The following is a 20,794-nucleotide window of genomic DNA, read 5'->3' as shown; positions in this document are numbered from 1 at the left end:
AATTTTCTGTTAAGTTTTGCAAGCACTTAATTATTAATTAAAAAGAAAAAGTTCACATACAGAAGATGAAACAATCTCCCAAAACGAAAGTGATTAGTGACCGGTCGGTCACTTTACAGTAATTAAGTTGTCGGAGACTCGGAGATACAATCGAGATTAATGAAAGCGACCCTTTATTAATTATTATTATTATTATTATTAATGTTTTTAATTTCAATTCTAAATTTCTAATTCCAAATCTTAACCTTGACTCCCACTGTTTACAGTCCACCCCTCAATTCTCGGCCACCTTTTCGAGACTCAAAAATTTCTGAAAGTTAAAGCCATCAATAGTCCCCTGTCTCTCCCTTTCTCCGGCGTGCAAACGAGCCGAGCTGATCACGAGCTGCTTGAGTTCGGCTGTGTAAAAAGGTCAAAACGAAACGAGTCTTATTGAGCCCGAGAATGAGCCTTGTATGAAAAGATCATTTAGGTTGGTTGAGTCTTAACGAGCCTCATGCATTTTTAAGTAACTCTTTCCGTCCGTTTAAGGTACTACATACAAGCTCGAGCTGAGCTCTAGCTTGAAAATAAAAAAAATGTATATAAATGATTAATAATTAATAAACGAGCCTAGCCCGAGCTGAACTCGAGTTTGAAAAAATGACTCACGCGTCGAGCTTGAGCTTTAGAAAGAAGAGCTTGAAGCGAGCCGAAATAAAGCTCTCTTAAATTAAAACAAGCCAGGCTCTGGCTAGAAAATATTTTAAAATGCATGCAAATCAATTAGTTAACAATAAATGAGCCTAGCCTAAGCTAAGCTCAAGTTCGAAAAAATGACTCACGAATTGAGCTCAAGTTTTTAAAAAAAGAGCTCGAAACAAGCCAAACTCGAGCTTTCTTAAGGTTAAAATGAGCCTAGCTCTAGCTAGAACATATTTTAAAGCGTACACAACTTAATTAATAACTAAAAATCAAGTCTAACCCAAACTGGGCTCTAGTTTGAAAAAACGACTTACGCGTCGAGCTCGAGCTTAAAAAGAAGAGCTTGAAACGGACCAAACTCAAGCCTTCTTAAGGTTAAAATGAGCCTAGCTCTAGCTAGAACATATTTTAAAGCGTACACAACTTAATTAATAACTAAAAATCAAGTCTAGCCCAAACTGGGCTCGAGTTTGAAAAAACAACTTACGCGTCGAGCTCGAGCTTAAAAAAAAGAGCTTGAAACGGACCAAACTCGAGCCTTCTTAAGGTTAAAATGAGCCTAGCTTTAGCTAGAAAATATTTTAAAATGTACACAAATTAATTAATAAATAAATAACGAGCCTAGCTCGAGCCGAGCTCAACTTTGGAAAATGACTTAGAGCCGAGCTCGAGCTTTACAAAAAGAGCTTGAAAAAAGTTGAGCTCAGGCTCGGCCTCGTCTCGTTTTTGGCGCTAAATATTAACCTGATTGGGAAAATCTAAGAACCCTAATTTCAAAAGTTAACAAAAGCTGGTGATTGTGTATATTTAATTTGGAAACGATTGTCTATAACTTTAATGATTTTGTGTACTCTACAAATCCAAGGAGAAGCAAAATCCAAAAAGCAACAAACTTGGTATCCATTTTCAAACTAAAATCCACTGTTGTTAAAGTAAAGGTTTAAAAAGGTGGGAAAGTGAAAAAGCATGTCTTTGGTGTGTTTGGGATGGGCTCTAAAGTTGTTATTTGACATAGATATGGAGTGTTTGGGTTAAGGATTTAATTTAAAAGATAATATGACAATAAGAGACACGACACGATTACATACGTTGCTTGACGAACGTGGCATACACTTTCAAACATGAACCTGTTCAAAAACAGGTTACACGACACGACTTGTTTAGGGACCTGGTTAGGGACACGATAAATATCACATATATGGTAAAACAAAAGTTGCCAAAAGTTTATAATAGGCTTAACTAATATATAATTTGCTAGCATATTTGAAACAAAAATCCAAGTGCGCGGCATAAGGTAACTAAGGCATATACCGTTTGGTTGGGTGACAGATCGGCCATAGGAGTACTCCAGGAGGATATAAACCAGGGCATCAAAAATGGAGAATACGGTGATGCCGCCCGTTTTCATTTCGTTGAAGTCCCCGGTAGAGGAAAGGGCTGCAGGTGATGGCGTGTTCTGCTTCTTCTTATCTTCTAGAGAGGGGGCTAAATCCTTTCTATTCTATGGGCTCGTGCGTGGCAACTGGTATACGAGTTTTCAAACATGAACCTGTTCAAAAACAGGTTACACGACACGGCTTGTTTTGGGACCTGGTTAGGGGCACGATAAATATCACATATATGGTAAAAAAAAAAGTTGCAAAAAATTCATTAAAAACATAAAAACATAATTCTTAACATATTTGAAACAAAATTCAAGTACGGGGCGCAAGGTAACTAAGGCTTATACTATATATTTTACTTTTTTTTTATATAAAAAAAGTAGAAATATTAATAGGTCATTAACAGGTTAACGGGTTTTAACTTGTTTGGACATGGATCTAATTGTGTCATAAACATGTTGACCTCTTTAAGACACGAAACTTGTTTAACTCCGTGTCATTTCGTGTAGTGTTAACGGACACGTATTGTATTAAAGATGCAATTTATCTTTAAATAATCAAAACAAGTTTTGCTGTAGCAACTTGTAAAATACAAAAATAATAATAATAATAATAATAATAATAAGATAAAATCAGTATACTATAGTTAGATATACAATCACTTTAGTGTCCTTGGTATTCTCATAGGGAGCACACGCACAAGGAAATGATATGGACCCAAATAAAGAAAGAAAGGAAGAATGGTCAGTAGCCATCAGAGGACTAGAATGATTATTAAGAATCTTTTTTCCACTTTTACTATTGCCTTGCCCATTTAGTCTTTTTTGTGTTTATTTTAGGTGGTGTTTTTGGATCTTGTTATGATATCTAAAATGTCAGTTGTCTATATGGGGTGTTCACTAGAAGATGACCTTGTAAGTCTTTTGTTATCTCATCTTGCTTACTTTCTAGCATCCTTGTATGTCTTCTTATCTTTTACTTGCATTGTTTCACCTTAATATGTCAGTTTGTATTTGTTTATAAGATCTTTTTTTTTTCTTTTTTATCATTTATTGACAATGGGGTTTTCATTTGAGGGTTAGTTTGTCTAGCATTCACATCCTGCTGCATTTCTTACACACCATTTATTGAGGCTTTTTGTCAGTTTGTGTGTTTAATTTATGATGTTTTGAGCTTGTGTTATAATACAAAATGTATTAAAAAAATTCATAACCGAGGGTGGTCGGGCTCAAAATTTAAGTTGAAAACGGGTAAATTTACACCACCTAAAAAATTTTTCGGCAGAAAACAGGTAAATTTACCGCACTACGCAAAAAAACCGGGGGGGGGGGACCCCAAGCCCTCACTAACCTTCGCCCTTGCCCGTGCGTGTTTTCTGATGCTTTGAGCGTGTGTTATGATCCAAAATGTCAATTCTTGATACAGATTCTTGTTTCTTGCATAATCTTTGAAAGTTGCGTGTTTTTTTTTGTTTTTTGTTTTTTTTTTGATGTTTTGAGCTTGTGTTATGATCTAAAATATCAATTCTTGATACGGTTCTTGTTTCATTCATAATCTTTGAAAGTTGTGTTTTTCTTGATGTTTTTGAGCTTGTGTTATGATCTAAAGTGTCAATTCTTAATATGGGTTCTTGTTTCTTGACTAATCTTTGAGAATTGAGTGTTTTCTGATGTTTTGAGTCTGTGTTATACGCTTGATATGGGCTAGTGTTTCTTGGTTGATCTTTGAGACTTGTATTTATTTTCTGATGTTTTGAGCTTGTTTTATAGTCTAAAATATTAGTTCTTGACATGGGTTCTTTTTTAGGGCTAATCTTTGAGACTTTGTGTGTTTTCTGATGTTTTGAGCTTGCGTTATGATCTAAAATGTCAATTCTTGATATGGGTTTTTCTTTCTTGGCTGATCTTGTGAGTGCTTATTGTGTTAGCTTATGTAGTTATGTTAAAACCATTTTCAAATGCTATATTTTATGTGCTATGATCTAAAATGTCACAGGAAATGAAAGAAGGGGTGGTGATTCAGCCAAAAGAGGACACTAGAGAGAGTAGCGGCAACTTGATGATCGAAAACGTGGAAGTCAACGGTTTTGATCTAGAACCCGAGTTTGACTTTTGGCCGATTCAACACCCAAGCGAACCGTCCCATGAAGATAGACCGGTCCAGTGTCCTATGCCTCACTCTTCCCACCTCATTAAAGTAAGCCTTTTTCCCCTTATTCAACTTGTTATATGTCTTAGTTGAATACATGATATTCCATAATAATAATAATAATAATCGATTAACCATACAGGATGAAAAAATGCAAGATGATCGGTTTTCATGTCAAGCAACGCCAAAAGAAAAACCGGTTCTTAACAAAGAGGACAATGCACTAGAAGCTAGAAAACCGGCAATGAGAATGGTTCGCAAGAGGCATCATGACCATACAAATACCATCATACCATCACTTCCAATGTCGCCTCTGTGTCCTTATTCGCATCCAAAGCCCGTCTTCAACAAGATTGAACAAGTTCCCAAGTTCGAATCTTAACGGTCCCAAAATCGAGTTTTAGTAGCCGGGTTTAGATTCAATGGTTTCTTGCATTTTGTTGATCATCAATGCTGTTGTGACACTTAACCTAGAGTAAAAATGTTACTAGTGAATTAGATGGGGTTTGGTGAAACATTTTTTATATATGTATGATATTGAGCTTTTCTTTTAGTTGCATCCAACCTTTTGACTGCTATGCTGATTTATAAATTTCTCTATATCAGGTTGGATCATTGGAATTATGCTTATAAAAAGTATTAACTTTATATACTTATAAAGTCATATGTGGCTTGGAGTGGTAATAATTGAAGGGACATTAAGTGACATTAACCATTACACATGTTCTTTTGCTAAAAAAGAAATGATAGTATGACAGAAAAGGCTTCTTAAGAGGCATTAACCATTACGTATAGTCTAACAATTTTATGTTTTAGCATTCAATGTAAGTCCTTTTCCAAGAGAGACAAAAAATGCTCGCAACAATTTTATCTCTTTTTGAACGTTTTTATTTTTCGTCACCCATGGAATTTGATCATTCACCGTTCGTAAAAATAAAACCTTATCTAACATCTTGATGCCATTAGGCTAAATGCTCTTTTGGGTATTTAAGTAGATGACATCTACAATACTTCCAACTTTCACTTTTAGTATCAGTTAATCATATTTTGAACAATTAAAATCAATAACATAAAAGTAATTGTGTCAAGGACAGTCTCACCATAACGTAAAAGTAATTATGTCCAACTCTGATAAATAACTGACTTGTTTTATTCAAACGGAGATGCTATAAATTGTTTAAAAACGATGTATATAAAAGTTTGGAGCAAAGTGGCAAACAAAGTTATTTCTTTGTTAGAGTGAAGTTACACACAACGCAATTAAAACTTCACTTATCGAGTTTGATCCGGCTCGCAAGCCTAAGCGAGTATGTCGTTTACACACACACACACACACACACACACATATATATATTATGTATATATAAAATTATTATTATTTTTTTTAACAGCCAACAAACAAAGAATACCTAGGTACTCCGTACAGGATGACCCAATGCAAAAGGTCACCGCCAATGGCCCAACCTAGCCGTACGGAGCCCTTAAGCGCCTCAAAATTATCTTCAGTTATGGAAAATCCACTCGTCTGAAGGTCCACTGGTGGTAAAATCCGGACGCCCTTAAAATCGAACTGGAGATCACAAAAATCTTAATCTTCGTTTATTGAGCCACCCGTACCCCCCCCCAAAGTGTTGTTTGTGAGGATTAAACCTGAGTCTTCACTGAAAAACTCAAGCTTCCTACCACTACACCATAATAAAAAGGATATAAATAAAATTATAATTGAAAAACAAATACAAAAACAATTATATAATACAATTGATAACTTTGGTGTCGTCAAGCCCCCGTTGGGCAACTTGGCGGTACCATATTCGGCAAGGCATTTTTTTTCGTTTACTTCCGGTACCGTAACGAAAACCGACAGACTGCCATCTTTTATAGTTTTGGTATCGTAATAAACGTGACGGAAACCGACCGAATTCCCGTGGGCTCACCACGTATTTATTTAGTTCTAAAACCGTCACGAACATAACAAAAACCGATCGAATTTGCGTAGATTCACCGTCTCAACACCCAGGTTCGACAACGCTCGTGTTTAACCAACACCCAAGTTTTACCGACTAACGCCAACCCATTGGTCCACCTCCATTTTCATATACTTTTTGGTTTTAGTTCTTGTATCATAAGCATGTTGAATTCGTGTCAAATTAACATTTCAACGCTCTAAATCGACAACACTTATGTTTTATCACCGCACAGGTTTTACCAACCTGAACACGCCGGGTAAAACACTAGTTATAAATCTATAAAAATTTGTAAACGAGTTGAATGTGAACCAAGCTCGAGCTTTAAAACTCACTAACAACTCAACCACAAGCTTTAGAAATAGATATCAAAACCATCCAAGTTCGAGCTTTTGTGTAATTTAAAAAAACTGAGCTCGAGCCTAGTCTAGCTCGAATTTGACTGCCTGCCGGCCCTGGGCGTCAAGTCATCAACTAACTAACACTAATTGTCTGCTACTGCTACAGTCACCTCTAAACCCTGATGATATAATTTAATACAGTAGCACCCCGTCCTCATTCTTCTTCTATAAACCCTAGGCTACAACAACAACTTAAGCTTAATAATAATAATAACCAGTTCCGATTGCAATCTATGGATCTTCAATCTCTGGCCGTTGTTCTGAATGCAGCACTTAGTCCTAATCCTGCCGAACGCAAAGCTGCTGAGCACACTCTCACTAAGGTATTATTATTATTATTCACTGATTATGCTTACTTAGTTTAGAATATGATTTATAAATTACAACTGCTTGTTATTATTATTATTATTATTCACTGATTATGCTTAGTTAGTTTAGAATATGATTTATAAATTACAATTGCTTGTTGTCTTGTTAGTTTTGATTTTGTATGCGTGCAACTGTTTCATTGCTGTTATCAATTGCTAGTCGTAATCGTTTAGCGGAGTCGATTTTGACCTAATTTTCACGAATTATGTTCAGTGTAGATTATATAATTGAGCCTAAACAAGCCTGTCATTTATATAATTTTTACGATATATAATGATTATTAATTAATATATAAAAATGTTATGGAAAAATAACTAAATAATATATTTTATGTTGTATTAAATTATAATTAAGGAAAAAGTTTATTAAAGTAATTATAAGTATGTAAAGGATTAATTATTAAATAGTAACCGAGCTGAGCTCGAGCTTGAAAACCTACTCACGAGCCGGGCTCGAGCTTTAGAAATAGAGATCGGAACGAGCCTAGCTCGTCTGCACTCCTAGTAGAACTCGCTAGGGGCTGGTTAGGCGGTGGGGTACGACTAGCGAATAATCAGGATTAATCGGATTGGAATTTTACATGTAAAGTTTCAAAATTATATATATACACACACCACAAAATTTTTCAAAGTTATATTTATAATTTTTCAAACTTGTTATTCGGATTGATAACTATATTTTTTCAAAGATTTTGACCAATTTTGACTGATTTTGAACAAATTTTGACCGAAATTTGAACGAGTTGGGCCGACATTGACCGGATTTGACAGACTAGTGATTATTGAGTCCATTAGCTGAAATTGCGTCAGTCACTTACTGGTTACGATTAATCGGCGACTAATACCGATTTTTACAGCATTGATTATGTTTTGTTAATGATGAACTGAATTGTTAGGGTGAACATGATTTTGTTTTCAGTTTCAGTATACTCCTCAGCATCTGGTAAGACTGCTGCAGATTATCGTGGATGGAAATTGTGATATGGCAGTTAGGCAGGTTGCCAGTATTCATTTTAAGAACTTTATAGCACAAAATTGGTCACCTCTTGATCCAGGTACTTGATAATGCCATACAATCGCATGACAATTCACTAATGGATCCAACAAATTTGCATAAATAACTGTGTGTTTTGTAGAGGAACAATCCAAGATTTCACCAAGTGATAAAGACTTAGTGAGGCAAAACATACTTGTTTTTCTAGCACAAGTTCCTGCATTGTTGAGGTAATGGTTGCTTTAACTATTGCTTCTTTTGCCCAATGGCTATCATAATATTTGTATAGTAAGCAACCGATTCTGTTTATTACAGGGCACAGTTAGGTGAATGTCTCAAGACAATCATACATGCAGATTATCCTGAGCAATGGCCAGGCCTTTTGCAGTGGGTGACGCATAATTTACAGGACCAGCAAGTTTATGGTGCTCTATTTGTGCTACGAATTCTTGCTAGAAAATACGAGTATGTGAAATGCTGTTTAAAATCTCAAGATTTTCATTAAGTTGTTAGATGTATTGAAGCAATGTATTTACTTATAATATGGTACTTGTAGGTTCAAGTCGGATGAGGAGAGGACACCATTTCATCATGTAGTTGAGGAGACGTTTCCTCATTTACTCAATATATTTAGCAGGCTTGTTCAGATAGGAAATCCATCAATAGAAGTTGCAGATTTGATTAAGCTAATCTGCAAAATATTCTGGTCTTCCATTTATGTAAGTTACATCATTAAATTATTCAGTTTATTAACATCACGTTCCAATTTATACACTTGTAAATTTGTAATATAAGAAATATGTTGTATGACGTTGTTGTTCAGCTTGAGATTCCAAAGAAATTGTATGATCAAAATGTATTCAATGCTTGGATGGTACTTTTCTTAAACATATTGGAGCGACCTGTTCCATTAGAGGGCCAACCCGTTGACCCAGAGTTACGTAAGTCATGGGGATGGTGGAAGGTGAAAAAGTGGACCGCTCATATATTGAACCGTCTCTATACTCGGTGAGCTTTATAAACGTTTTTGAAAGTTTTGACCTTTTGACTATGTAAAGTTGACTTTTCTTTGCTGCAAATTTGGGGATTTAAAATTGCAAAGCCCTGAAAGCAAAGCTTTTGCACAGCACTTTCAGAAAAACTATGCTGGGAAAATTTTGGAATGCCATCTGAATTTGTTAAATGCGGTCCGCGTTGGTGGTTACTTACCTGACAGACTCATTAACCTGAGTTTGCAGTATTTATCTAATAGGTAATTATAATATTTTTTATTTACATTTAATGACGTTGTAGTAAATTCAATAAATTTGCATGCAGTCTTTCAAAGAATACTACATATGGTCTACTTCAAACGAGGCTTGATGTGGTTCTTTTTGAGATAATATTTCCACTTATGTGTTTCAATGACACCGATCAAAAGCTTTGGGACGAAGATCCACACGAGTATGTGAGAAAGGGTTATGGTGAGTCACTGAGTCATCAATATTTTTATTATCTGGCTGTCAATATTTATTTTGTTAACACTTTGTTTTTTGCAGACATTATTGAAGATCTGTACAGTTCTAGGACTGCAGCAGTGGACTTTGTGACTGAGTTGGTGAGAAAGCGTGGAAAAGAAAATCTTCAAAAGTTCATATTATTCATTGTGGAGATTTTTAATAGGTATGTCTTGTAAGTTGTGTCATCTATGTATCATATTTATTATTTTCTATGCAGAATTCTGTTAATTTTGTAATATGTTATTCTTTAATCAGATACCAGCAAGCACCGATTGAGATTAAACCTTACAGACAAAAGGACGGTGCACTTCTTGCAATTGGAACTCTGAGTGATAAACTGAAACGCACTGAACCATATAAATCTGAGCTCGAGCCCATGCTAGTGCAACATGTTTTTCCTGAGTTCAACAACCCAATGGGCCATATCAGAGCAAAGGTAAACTGAACTTCATTATTCGATATTATTTATTCTTTGAAAAGAATATAAAGTAAAAAACTCGATACTAAAATTTTTATTTTTGAATTCTAGGCTGCATAGGTTGCAGGACAACATGCCCATATTAAATTCTCAGACCCGAATAATTTTCGCAAAGCATTACAAAGCGTTGTTGCTGGAATGCGGGACCCGGAGCTTCCGGTGCGTGTGGATTCTGTTTTTGGATTGAGATCTTTTGTTGAAGCCTGCACAGGTAACACACATCAAATAAGGTTTGTTTAACGACAATACATTTATATATTTATATTATATTTTACAGATCTTGATGAAATTAGGCCTTTACTTCCACAACTACTTGATGATATGTAACTACCCATATCTATTTATAATTTTATATTTACTCCTATCCCTGATATGTTTATTTAATTATTTTGTAGTTAATTACACGTATAGAATTATAGTGCCTGTAGTTTGCACATGTTTAGGGCTGTAAATGAACCGAACTGGACGAGACCTTGTTCGTGTTTGTCCGTTAAGCTTTTGTCGGACAAACTGACGGTTCACGAACACTCTACCAAACAAAAATTCATGTCTGTGTTCTCGTACATTAAGGAATTGAGCTTGTTCATGTTCGTTTGTCTCCTTTCGTTAATATTGTAAACAAACACAAATGGACACTAATGAACACTATCGGATGTAACTGGACGCCGGCGGACAGAAAACATAAACAAACCTAACAGGCCCTAGCAAACAAACGGAAACGACACTAACAGACAAACTAAATAAACGATGACATATTAATTCGAGCATAATAATCGTAAATCCACACAAATTCGGAATTATACCCAAAATATCCAAAAAAACTTAACAGTTTACATAGTAAAACAATAAATAAAAATATTAATAGTAGAATATTTAAACATGAACTTAAACGGACGGACATAAGTCACATAACCGGACGAACGTAAACAAAAACAATACCGAACGTTCACGAACGCTATTGAACGAATGCGGCCTATGTTCGTGTTCGTTTGTTAAGCTTACTGAACGGAATTTTTTTGTTCATGTTTGTTCATTTATTAAATGGACGAACACAAACAAACTTCCTGCCGAACGGTTCGCCGGACATTCGCTGGACGTTCGGTTCGTTTATAGCCCTACTCGTGTTTCATGCGTAGTCCCCACCTTTTAAAATTCTAAGTATAGTCCCTGCTGTTCATCAGCCGTAACACATATCTATTTATAATTTTATATTTACTCCTATCCCTGATATGTTTATTTAATTATTTTGTAGTTAATTACACGTATAGAATTATAGTGCCTGTAGTTTGCACATGTTTAGGGCTGTAAATGAACCGAACTGGACGAGACCTTGTTCGTGTTTGTCCGTTAAGCTTTTGTCGGACAAACTGACGGTTCACGAACACTCTACCAAACAAAAATTCATGTCTGTGTTCTCGTACATTAAGGAATTGAGCTTGTTCATGTTCGTTTGTCTCCTTTCGTTAATATTGTAAACAAACACAAATGGACACTAATGAACACTATCGGATGTAACTGGACGCCGGCGGACAGAAAACATAAACAAACCTAACAGGCCCTAGCAAACAAACGGAAACGACACTAACAGACAAACTAAATAAACGATGACATATTAATTCGAGCATAATAATCGTAAATCCACACAAATTCGGAATTATACCCAAAATATCCAAAAAAACTTAACAGTTTACATAGTAAAACAATAAATAAAAATATTAATAGTAGAATATTTAAACATGAACTTAAACGGACGGACATAAGTCACATAACCGGACGAACGTAAACAAAAACAATACCGAACGTTCACGAACGCTATTGAACGAATGCGGCCTATGTTCGTGTTCGTTTGTTAAGCTTACTGAACGGAATTTTTTTTGTTCATGTTTGTTCATTTATTAAATGGACGAACACAAACAAACTTCCTGCCGAACGGTTCGCCGGACATTCGCTGGACGTTCGGTTCGTTTATAGCCCTACTCGTGTTTCATGCGTAGTCCCCACCTTTTAAAATTCTAAGTATAGTCCCTGCTGTTCATCAGCCGTAACACAGATAGTTGACTTTTCTGTTAAATCTCAAAGAAATGACCAAAATACCATTGTCGCTAAAAATATCAATTAAGCGAGATGTTAAACTTTTATTAAAATGGGTGGTCCTGATATAGTAAAATAAAGACACCTGAATATATATGTTATAACATTAAGTGGGTCCCTTCCATCTTCTTACACAAGGGTATTTTGGTCATTTCTTTCAAATTTAACGGAAAAGTTAACATTCATCCACTCCAAAGGCCATCTGTGTTACAATTGAGTGAACAGTAAGGACTATACTTTTTAGAAACTTCGGGACTATACGTGCCATATGGCAAACCACAAAGACCATTCGCGTAACTAATTCATTATTTAATTTCCACATTGTTTTTTTCCCAGAATTTTTCAAGCTTATGAATGAAGTGGAAAACGAAGATTTGGTGTTCACACTTGAGACTATCGTTGACAAGTTTGGTGAGGAGATGGCACCATATGCTGTCGGCTTATGCCAGAATCTGGTGATGCATTTTTATATAAATCTTTTTTTTTTTAACTTTTTTTTTATGCGCACACTAACGTTTTATCGCTACAGGCTGCTACATTTTGGAAGTGCATCAACACAACCGAAGCTGATGATGCTGAAGCTGATGATCCTGGTGCATTAGCAGCCGTTGGATGCTTACGTGCTATTAGCACCATTCTTGAATCAGTTAGCCAGCTTCCTCACCTTTTTGCTCATTTTGAGCCAACTTTACTTCCGATCATGCGTCGAATGCTTACTACCGATGGTCAAGGTAACCTTTTTTTTTTTTTTTACTTTTTTAATTTTCATTTTCTTGCAGTTTAAACATAAGTTTTCTTGCAGAGGTATTTGAAGAAGTTTTGGAAATTGTATCATACATGACCTTTTTCTCACCTACAATATCCACGGATATGTGGAGTCTTTGGCCATTATTAATGGAAGCTCTTGCTGAATGGGCTGTTGATTTTTTTCCAAGTATGTTAATAACTTTAATTTCTTTCTTTACATTTTAATATTTTTATTTTAATTATTATTATTGTAGATATTCTTGTTTGTGCCTTTGGACAACTACATATCCAGAAGTACGGTGCACTATCTAACATGCAAGGAGCCTGACTACCAACAAAGTTTATGGACTATGCTTTCGAATGTATAAATTTTCTACTCTTTATTTAAAAATTGAAAGATTATTCTCTGTAAGCCTACATACTTATATAAGTTTTATTCCAGATAATGAATGATAAAAACTTGGAAGACAATGACATTGAACCTGCACCGAAGCTTATATCAGTAGTGCTACAAAACTGCAGGGGCCAGGTCAACCAATGGGTCGAACCGTTCATTAGAATCACCGTTGAACGGTTGCACCGAACCGAACGCCCGCTTTTAAAGTGCCTTTTGATGGAAGTTGTAAGTTAAATCTGGCGTTATCTTTTTCTTTTTAATGTTTTTTTGTTTGGCTAATTATAATGTGTGCGTTTTCGTGCAGATTGCTGATGCGTTATACTACAGTCCATCTTTGACACTCAATATACTGCAAAAGCTCGGTGTGGCTACCGAGATCTTTAACCTTTGGTTTCAAATGTTGCAACAAACTAAAAAGAATGGTGCGCGGGTAAATTTCAAGAGGGAAACCGATAAGAAAATCTGTTGTTTGGGGTTGACTTCTTTGCTTTCACTTTCTGCTGATCAGTTGCCATTGGAGGCGTTAGAGCGTGTTTTTAAAGCAACGCTTGATCTGCTTGCTGCCTACAAGGATCAACTAGCAGGTTTTTACTTTTTACTACCAGTTTATGAATATACCTTTATGTTTTTCGGTTTAAGTTATATAATAATAAAATGAACAGAAGCCGAGAAGAAAGTTCCTGAGGATGACGACGATGACGATAATACTGATGATGACGACGACGACATGAATGGTGGTTTGCAAACCGATGATGATGACGGGTCTGATAAGGAAATGGGATTTGATGATGAAGATGGTGATGAAGCTAATAGCTCGAGATTTCAAAAGCTCGGTGAACAGGTTTGTTATAGACTTATAGTTTATTTATTTCTGTTACTTTGTTTAGTTATGCAATGATGTAACATCCAACTAACTTGTGTTCAGGTAAGGGTATTCAGGTCAACCGATGACTATAACGATGACTCAGATGACGACTTTAGCGATGACGAAGACTTACATTCGCCTATTGATGACGTCGACCCATTTATTCTCTTCGTTGATACTGTGAAAGGTATTTTTCTTAAGAGTAAACTGCGGTTTTCGTCCCTGTGGTTTGTCCGAATCTGTGGTTTTTGTCCAATAGTTTTAAATCTGCGATTTTCGTCCCTGCGGTTTCATTTCACTTGCAATTAAACCCAACACCACTAACACCGTTAAGTCTGGTGGTTAAATCCATCGGCGTGTCCCTTACGTGAGGGGCAGTTTTGTCCGTTTTCTCTCTAAATAAACCACAACCCTAATTCGCAAGCCCCCTCGTGTGAGGAGCTGAGGTGTATTTGGGGAAAAAAGGACAAAACTGCCCCTCACGTGAGGGGTACGCTGATGGGTTTAACGATCAGACTTAACGCAGTTAGTGGGATCAGGTTTAATTGCAAGGGAAATGAAACCATTGGGACAAAAATCGCAGATTTGAAACTATTGGACTAAAACCGCAGATTTGGACAAACCACAGGGACGAAAACCGCAGTTTATTCTTTTCTTAAAAAAACTTTAGTTTATTGTTTCATTAACATTAATTTTGTTTATGAATCTGTAGTTATCCAAACATCAGATCCAACTAGATTCCAGAATCTCTCACAAACACTCGATTTTGTTATCAAGCACTCGCCAACGGAGTCGCACAACATGCTGATCAAAGAAGAGCGGTAATCGAGAAAGCATCGGTAGCCTCGTGATCGTTGTCTCGTGTTATATAATATTTGTTGTACAAAATTTTGTTTGAAGTATTCTTCATTCATTTTTATTCTCTTATCATTGCCATTTTTCATGCTCCATGTTTGTTGACAAGACATTGTACACAATTTTGTTGTTTTATTAAAAGTGTTTCTTATATGATTATTAAGTTTCACCAACACTTTCTAGAAATAACAAAAGGCCAAACAATTCCGCCGGATCTGACATAAACCATCTCTGATCAGATGGAATAATGCATCCAATCATAAGTCGCCATGTGCCTTAGTTTTACAGCGGATCCGACATTTCCCGAAATTATCCGGCGGATCTGTGTGTTAGCCGACAAAAAAGGTCGGCTTTGACGTTGCAGATTTTGTTTTTGTCAGACCCGACTGTTTAACTTGTCTGTCGAACCTTAGATTTTCAATTCAGGGGTTTTTGATTTCGAGTTCTAGAGTGAAATTGAACACTATGATTGTGTTCTCCTCGAAAAACTAAGTGATTTATACCATGAATTTGCTTGATTTTGTAGAGAAGAGAAAGATAGAGATGGATGTTAGTTATGGAGCTTTAAGGTTTGATAGGTAGGAGATGAATTCCGTCGTCGGATATATTAAAATTCCATCGGATCAATTAATACGTTAACATGTGGCGCGATTTTACGGGTCAACAAATTCCGTCGGACGGTGTTGAAATTCCGTCGGATCCGATTGAAAAAAAATGGCTCTGGTACTTTTTTTTCAAAACCATGACTAAAACTAGAAAGTGTTAGTCAAAGGTAGAGGTGGACAAATAAACAGTTAACTGAACCGATTCAAAATCCGAACCGAAGCCGGACTGGTTTGAAACCGATTATGTAGAAACTGGTTTGGAACCGATTAAAACCGTAGGTTCGGAACCGGTTTGTAATTTTCTCCACCAAAAACCGGTTTCAAACCGGTTAACCGAACCGAAACCGGCCAAAACCGGTGAAAACCCGAACCGAAACCGATCGTAACATTGTAAGAAACTGGTTTCAACCCGAACCGAAACCGATAATAAACCGGCTTTGACTTTTGTTGACCAAACCGAACCGGTTTCAACCCAAACCGGTTAGCGCACCTCTAATGCCACGTGATTTTACGGGTCAACAACTTCCGTCGGACGGTGTTGAAATTCCATCTGTTCTGGCAGGAAAAAATTGGCTATTTCTGGTATTTTTTTTCAAAACCATGACTAAAACTGGAAAGTGTTAGTCAAAGGGTTATTGTAGAATTTTCACTATAAATCTACTGTTAAAGAGTCAACAACAAATATACTTCTTTTGCATAAATGGAAGAAGAAAACAAAATATGAAACCCCAAATGTTCATCTAATTGTTACAAACTTATTGGTACCATGTTTAGCCCAATGACTCTTCAAATCAATTGCATCTGCAAAATCATAACCATCAGAAGCCAACTTGTCCAACACTTTCTTGAAAGCCCCTTGATTCATTTTCCTCCCAGCAATCCTCGCGCCGCGCCGCTTGGTGCTCATCGGCAGCGGGTACATTGAAATGGTGGTGGTGCAACAAGCCGACTGCCACCCCCTGACCCCCATCGGTAACACGGCTGAGGTGTTCCTGTACACGAACATACGGGTATCGGGATCCCGGTTATGTCCATTTCGACACCGTTTATGACCATGTCCAAGTTCCACTTCATAACCTTTGTTCGATGCCCTGTCGGGTTTCCGTTTTCTTTAACTTTCTTCGGTTTTTTCCCCACCGATCTTGATCTTTTCTTCGGTGGACACTCGACACCAGTATAACCGTCACTGTCACCGTCATTGTCATCGTCATTGCCACCAATGTCGTCTAAATTCAATCCAAGATCCGATTCTATCGGCTGCATCACATTACCTGAACCTGAAGCGGAGGTGTCATGAACGATATCAAAATTAGAGTTTGCGGGATACATATGAAGAAGTCTTTCTCTTTGTATCCAACTATCTCGCATGTAATGCGACGGTATCAGCGGTTGGTGGTGGTAATTGTTGGCGTTCGGGTTTATCATGATCGGGTTTTCACGGGGAGATCCAAACGGTTTCGACTCTCGATGGTCGCCTAACGGAGACATTAACTGCAATCCAAGATGTTCTTTGAATGAAGGCTCATAATACCCCCAATTTCGAATACTCAATCCATCATCATCATCCATCAATACTACATATGCAACCAAAACACCACATTATCAAAATTTGTGATTCAACCGATCATAATATTAACATTTCCGTTCAAAAAAAGGCAAACTGGCAACAAACTACGTCAGCATTATCAAAATTTGTGATTCAACCCATCATAATATTATATACTAACATTAACATTTCCGTTCAAATAGAAGGCAAACTGGCAACAAGCTACGGCACCCATCAGCCCTTTTTGAATAGCAAAATCAAGTTTTTGAAAACATGACTGCCGAACCCAACTAAATAGCTCCACAATTTCACGGGAAACGCACATCTAGGGCTTAACAATAACGAACGAAAAACTGACGAAACCAAACCGAAAATCGGTAAATCAGCCATCGGTTTTTTTTTACATCAGTTAACCAAACCAAACCATTCATATTTTAATATCACCATTTCATATGTTTATATATCTATTTAATGTATTTCTAAATAAAAATTTCAACACAAGTTTGATTTTGGTTTTCAACCGAAATTAACCAAACCGAAAACCGAAGAACTAACCGAACAAATTAACCGGTAACCGATTAATTAATTGGGTCACATTCTTGTGAAATCCATCAACTTGACCCAAAAACACACATTTTCTAAGATCTAGTATGAACATGGTGAAGCAATTAACAAATATATGATATTAAGATTAATAAGATTTCAACATTTAGGAAGATAGATCTGGCATAAATGGTGATGGATCAAAACAGATCCGTAAACAAAAACTATGTAACATTAATAATAATTCAAGAAAAAATCAAACAAACTTGAAACACATGAATACGGATTAGAATTTCATATGAAGAAAATTACAAAAAAAAAAAAAAAAAAACAGATGCATAAAATGTAATAATATTAATATTAATGATAATAAGTTAAATATTTTAGACGGAGAGAGAGAGAGACTTACGAGTTGGGGGTAAAAGTGGTATTATTTTTTTTCAGGTGAGAGGAGAGAGAAGAAAGGAAAAAGAGTGCTTAAAATGGAGATTAAATCCAAATCCAGATCTCAACGACCAAAGTCTTATCTCTATATGTTTGTGTCTGTCTTTCCTACGTGGAGATGTTAATGTTATCGTCTTTTGTTTCCACGTGTTAAACGAATAAACGAATAGAATTCATAAGAGAACAAGCATTTCAAATTAATAAAATACATTGGGCAAATTCCTAAAATAAGCTAAAATAGTAAAGAGAAATCTATTTTATTCGAAAATTTTAGAACTTTTTAATAATGATTTATTGAAAACTTACGGAGCTGTGATATTTGGATTCGTGACGTGAGTTTTCGCTAGTCACTAATATTATGCAACGTGTTATATGTCTGACCCCACTCGTGAGATTTAAAACCAAATCCATCTGACCTGTGAGTTTTGATACCAAACCGCCTCCTAGAATACCATCTCCTACGTGAGATTTGGAAAAAGTTTGAATCCACCGCATTCCACCATTGATTCACCAACACCACGTTGCCGGAAACCAGAGAAGACGACAGAGAAGACAACGAAGTTGATGCATATCTTAAGCTAACGCCCATGAATACTTGCTCGAAGGCAAAACATTGCGGTAAGGTAAAACTAGGGTTGTCAATTTATGACACGGACATGTTAACACGGCACGACACGACACGGGTTTTAACAGGTTTGGGTTTGAGCTTAACAGGTTTCGTGTCTTAAACAGGTCAACCTGTTTAAGACATGTTTAAATTCGTGTCTTAGCAGGTTAAAGACCTGTTAACCTGTTAGTAACCTGCGTATATTTTTAATTTATAATATATATATATACTTCTAAAGTCCTAAACCTTAAGTCATATTTACATACAACATTTCACTCATGCCCGTCAAAACCGGATATTATATTTTTAATGGATGTTATGATTTTCTTCTATGGTTTTTTGTTTCAAGTATGTTAAAGATTTGTGGTTTTTTTGCTTCAAGTATGTTATTAATTTGTGGTTTTTGTTTCAAAATGTCATAGATTATGTATTAATTAAGATTTTTATGCTCATTTTAAAAATTTTTGTTTCATTACACATGCATTATTCATTGTGTCTTTAAACAGGTCCATTAACAGGTCTAACAGGTTAACCTGTTACTAAACAGGATCGTGTTCGTGTTTGGAAAAAATAACACGATTAGTTATCGTATTGTGTTTGTGTTTAGTATCACAGGTCATCGTGTTTTATCGTGTCGTGTCTTATCGTGTCGTGTCCGACATGTTATGACAGCCCTAGGTAAAACTCGCTCAATTCACTGATCAAATTGGCGATTGGCACCTGTTCACCCAGTCTCACATAATCACCAGATGCATATGAAACTAAATAGTGAGGGAATGAATCAAACATGGGTCACTTAGAACACAAAGTGTCTTCCTTACCACTTCACCATAAATTCATTGGCAAGAAAAAAAACTAAAAAATTACTTTTACTTTTAAAAGTTAATAGATATTTATTCAAAATTAAAAAAAAACTAAGAATTAAACTTAAATTTTAACACTATCTTATCTCTAAAACTGCAAATATTAACTTCTCTAAAATTTTTAAACAGGTTAACAGGTCAACCCATTTGTTAACGGGTCGTGTAAGCCGACTCAAAACCTATATTTTTTCGTCTCAGGTTTTGGATCATGTCATGAATTTTCGCCCCTAATTTAAATGACATACGCTTTTTTAATTATTTTAGCTCAAAATATGTAAATTGTAATAGTCAATTAGTTATTAGTTAACAAATTGATTTGGGCCCAAATTCAATATTTGGGGCGAAACCTTTTCAATCCAAAACTTTTAAGCTCAAATAAAAAAATCGAAACCGAACTAAACCCAAGTCAAAGACCCACCGAAAATCCAAACCCTAGTGGTTTCTACAATTTTGAAAACCGAAGTTGTAGTTTTTGGTTACGTTTTAATGATGGAGTAGAGAGAAAAAAGAATGAAATGGATAATTTCATAACTGCTTTATATACTTGTTATAGAAAAAAGTTAGGGGATACTTTATATGACTGTTGTAAAATTAATTCTGAGTTAGACGTACTACAGATTTTGGTAATTAACTTTGGACATTGTGGCTAATGGCTATAGAGATGCACACACTAACCGGTTAACCGGTTCCTAACCGAAAAGCTAACCGGTTACTAACCAGTCGGATCCTAACCGGTTACTAACTGATCCTAACCGCCGGTTAGTAACCGGTTTATATTCTTGATTTCAAAACCGGTTAACCGATTTTTTTTTATTATTTTATAAAAAACCAGTTTTTAACCGATTAATAACCGACCGGTTAACCGATTTCATTTTTTTATTAATTTTTCAAAACCGGTTAGTACCCGACCCGATTAATCGGTCTAACCGGTTATTTGCCGCCAAAAAAAACCGGTTAGGAAGAAAACCGGTTTTCGGTTAACCGGAATGTGCAACTCTAAATGGCTATACGCCTATACGTATCATCAATATAGTACATTAGTACATTCGTTTGGGTTGTAATGTTGTTGGGCTTGTTTGATGATGGCCCTAAATGTAAGTCCATTGGGCTCTTGGGTGGTTTCTCCTTGATACGTTACGGCCCATTTAAATTCTAAAGTTAAAGTATGACGATGTGGAAACGTAAGGAGGTTTGTGAATAAAATGAACTGACGGGAAAAAGTTTATAGGAATAGTTGTAGGTGTTGTCAACGTGTCAAATGACGAGACGCATTTATAATTCCTTTTGAATATCTAAACTTTAAATTAGTCAAA

At 36.0% G+C, this 20,794-nt stretch overlaps 1 long non-coding RNA gene and 2 pseudogenes across 2 annotated transcripts; 2 read left to right on the top strand and 1 right to left on the bottom strand.

Moving 5' to 3' along the window:
* The first annotated feature begins 2,869 nt into the window (after positions 1 to 2,869).
* LOC143540955 (uncharacterized) lies at positions 2,870 to 4,774 on the top strand. The gene is made up of 3 exons (XR_013136672.1): positions 2,870 to 2,980; positions 4,062 to 4,262; positions 4,357 to 4,774. It is a non-coding gene; the product is annotated as an uncharacterized LOC143540955 (long non-coding RNA).
* Positions 4,775 to 6,687: 1,913 nt separating this feature from the next.
* Positions 6,688 to 14,869, top strand: LOC143540979 (importin beta-like SAD2; annotated as a pseudogene). Its single transcript, XR_013136678.1, has 21 exons — positions 6,688 to 6,902; positions 7,867 to 8,002; positions 8,084 to 8,171; positions 8,257 to 8,406; positions 8,498 to 8,660; positions 8,765 to 8,949; positions 9,020 to 9,193; positions 9,259 to 9,404; positions 9,480 to 9,603; positions 9,696 to 9,876; positions 9,970 to 10,129; positions 10,196 to 10,236; positions 12,345 to 12,464; positions 12,539 to 12,740; positions 12,812 to 12,951; positions 13,023 to 13,118; positions 13,199 to 13,378; positions 13,458 to 13,737; positions 13,816 to 13,994; positions 14,079 to 14,205; positions 14,731 to 14,869. The product of XR_013136678.1 is annotated as an importin beta-like SAD2 (transcript).
* A 1,345-nt stretch (positions 14,870 to 16,214) lies between these two features.
* Positions 16,215 to 17,047, bottom strand: LOC143540954 (protein BASIC PENTACYSTEINE1 pseudogene; annotated as a pseudogene).
* Between the last annotated feature and the right edge of the window lie 3,747 nt (positions 17,048 to 20,794).

The sequence above is a fragment of the Bidens hawaiensis genome, unplaced genomic scaffold (genome assembly GCF_021521415.1).
Source record: "Bidens hawaiensis isolate Kalapana, Puna unplaced genomic scaffold, B.hawaiensis_p1.1 tig00012418_1, whole genome shotgun sequence".
NCBI lineage: Eukaryota > Viridiplantae > Streptophyta > Magnoliopsida > Asterales > Asteraceae > Bidens > Bidens hawaiensis.
Note: the sequence above shows the minus strand (reverse complement) of the source record. Positions and strands in the feature narration are given on the sequence as shown.